Below are 3,390 nucleotides of genomic sequence, written 5' to 3'. Positions count from 1 at the left end.
TGGGGTTGAAAAGAGTTGGACACGACTGAGCAACTAGCACACGCGCAGCGGCCTGCCTCAGGAACCCTGCCCCTCGGCCTGAATGTTAAACCAAAATGACTGTGTTTAGGACCCTCTCCATTTGTGCATGGCTACAGGAAGGAAGATATTAATACATCCCCTACCCGAGGCTAGCTATTCCAGGAGATATTTGTAAGATTAATGGTCTTTTTTTAACTTTACCTCCTCACCCTTACTCCCATCTGTGAAATAACCTGGCATCCAGACCTCAAGATGATGGTTATTTTGAGACATTATTCTGCCATCTTCTTGGTCTGCTGGCTTTCTGAATAAAGTCGTATTCCTTAGCTCAACACCTCATCTGTAGATTTATTAGCTAGTCCTCCGTGAGCAGAGCGGTAACAAGTTGTACAGAGTACAAGCAGTAACACCGTACAGTTCTTTGGCAAGGGGAGAGAGCAGAGTTCATGGCATAAAAATTAATTTTGCCCTTGCTCATCCCTCTGCCTGGAAAGCTTACTCCTCAGATACTCTCACAGTTTGCTTGCTGTCTTTATCTAGGACACATTTCCAGTGCTATAGCTCCAAGAGACCTCCTCCTGCATCCTTTCTAGATCATCACCTCCAGTAAGCCTTCTTTCCTGTGATTTGTGAGTCCATTTCGTCCCTCTTATCACTTACCAACATTACCTTACATACCCATTTATTTGTCTGGGAGAGTAGACTTTGTTTTTCTTTACAGTTTTATCCTCAGTGTCTTAAACACAGCCTGGCACATAGGAAAGTGCTCAATAAATCTGTTAAATGACTAAAATGTAACAAAGGTTACATTCTTCTCTGTCCCTAGCTCATCATGTCCTGCTTCCACAAGCCCTGAAGTTCAAATTCAGCTCTCCCCTTCCCCTTACTCCCACCAAGGTTCCAGAGGTCACCTGAGAGTGGTAGCTTTCAAACTTTTCTGATCATGACCCTCAGAAAAATATATTCAATCTCCGGTGCTCACACCTGCACATGTATATGTCACTGAAACAACCTAAACACCCTCACTGTGAGCAATGTCTCCTACTTTCTCTCCCCCTCTCCCTTCCTGCTAAAAGAAAGCCTCTTTCTGTTTCACTTTCTTACTTTGATGCTGGTCTCCGCCCCTTCTTGGTTGGAGACCACAGACCAGTGGGTCACCACAGCCTCAGAGCAGTGTTTCTAGGAGTGGTCGGAGGGCTCATTTGTATCCTAGACTCAGGACAACCACCACTAATCAGATTCCTGGGTCCAGGCCAGACTGGTAAGTGAGAATCTCCCTGGGAAGCCTGTCTGCTTAACCACTCCTCTTCCCTGGCCACCTCAGGTGATTCTGTGGTCTGATTTGAGAGCCACGACTTAGGAGATTATGAGCATCCTTAGCCTTCTTGGGGACAAGTGTTGTTGGGCAGGGAAGGGGTTGATCTTCCAGTCCAGTCCAGTCAGATGATCCCAATTTTATAAAAGTAAATCCGTTCCCACCTAACCCCTTGCACTCTAGTCCCTCTGCCAGGGAGCACTTCTGGGAATTCTGTCTCTGCTTTCCCACCTTTCCCCCCTAGGGCCACCAGAGCTCTCGGGCCACACCCAGCAAATGGGCCCCACTTTCCCTGAGGGCCTCAACCCCTCCTTCCTCCTGCTGCTCTCCCCAGTCTCTCTTTCCTTCACACAAAATTACCTCCTTCTGTTTTCTTTGCTCTTACCATAAGATTCAACAGTCCTCCCCTCCTTCAGCCCTTAGAATAACAACAAAAAATTACCGTGTCTATGGTGGCCCATTTCTGTTCCACCCCCAGAAGTATAATCCCAGAAATACTATGATGAGGCCTTTACCCTTCCACTGGGATGCACTACAAACTTCTTTTGATGCCAGCAATACTACACCCTTTTAGCCGAACAACCTCACACAATTTACATTTCGAAAACTTGCCACAAGTATATTTACAGATCCTCACATGCATAGTAAAACATTAACCCCTAGGGTATGCCATACACCCAAGCTAAGCACTCTACAGATAATATCTTATTTAATTCTTGAAGCAGCCCTCAGGGATAGATACTATATCCCCCCCCCCCCCATTTTAGAGATTAGATAACTGAAGCACTAAATAATCTGACCAGATTTCCATAGCTGTGAACTGTAAACGGTGTAGCTCTGGGGCTGAAGCCTCAGGGGCTAACAGAAGGGAAGGATTCTCTTTTGTTCATAAAGCTGTAGCTTAGAGGGGCCTTGGGGTCAAAGTGCTTAAGTCCCAGCGTGAAGCAGGGTATAGTGATGTGCCTCTTTAGGATTTTGTTCTTACAAGTGTTCAGTTGCTGGACTGAGAATACTGTTTGTCACGCAAGGACTGCCCCTTCTGCCTTTGACTCATTTCTCTCCTCAGTCCTCTGACAAGACCTCCTAAAGCGGAATTTGGGGGTTCAGAAGTTGCACCCTGCCTGTATGCCCAGGAAGATCAGTCTGGATCCCCTGCAGAGGTTTCAATTTGGCCTTAAATTCCTTTATCAAATCCTAAGGAAAAAAGCTCCAAGATGGCTCAGGTATTATTAGCAGTAGTTGGATTTTTCATCCAGGTGCTTATCTGCACCTTCAATTAAGATGCATTACTTTTTTCAATACTAGTTAAACATTTTTTTTCAAATTAAGAAAACTTGGATATTATGACTTCGGGGAAATCAGCCTAACACATATGGGCCTTGATATGCAATTTGCAAAATATTAATCATATTGACCACAAGTCCAACTGCCTGAGTTCCAGTCATACTGCTACCAAAATAATAACTGTGAGCCCTGGGCAAGATCCTTAACCTCCATAAAAATGGGGATCGTAGTAGCACTTTGCTTGTACTATTAGCAGGCACTTAGCAATTGCAACCACCGTCCTCGCTTCAGATACTGTTTTGTGTTTTAACTCATTTAATCCTCAGCACAAGTCGGTGAGGTAGTTACCCGTGTAACCCCCATTTTACAAGTGAGACCCTGGAAGGTCCTCAGCCAATAAACAGCTAAATGGGATTTGAGCTCAGACAGCCTGACACCAGAATCTAGCTTTAAGCTACTTGGTTAAAGTTGCCTGTCAAAAAGAGTTGTTGGAGGTATTACTTGATGGAATGCTTGTAAAGCACTCAGCAAAACTCTGGCACTTAGTAAGTGCTCAATTAACAGCGCTCAACTTCCTACAGTCATGTTAATGTGTTTTATGTTTATTACAAAACAAACACACGAGAAAACACGATTCAGTAAAACATCAAGACGACTGTTGAAACGGGCCGGATCTGGCCCGGGCGGGGGCGGGGTGTGGGGCGGGCGCCCACCCGGCAACGGGAGCGGGGCGGGAGGAAGCGGCGCAGCCGGGGCGCGCCGGCCGCTCT

The sequence above is a fragment of the Odocoileus virginianus genome, chromosome 31 (assembly GCF_023699985.2).
Source record: "Odocoileus virginianus isolate 20LAN1187 ecotype Illinois chromosome 31, Ovbor_1.2, whole genome shotgun sequence".
In the NCBI taxonomy this organism is placed as follows: domain Eukaryota; kingdom Metazoa; phylum Chordata; class Mammalia; order Artiodactyla; family Cervidae; genus Odocoileus; species Odocoileus virginianus.
The sequence above is the reverse complement of the archived record's forward strand: the minus strand, read 5'-3'. Positions refer to the sequence as shown.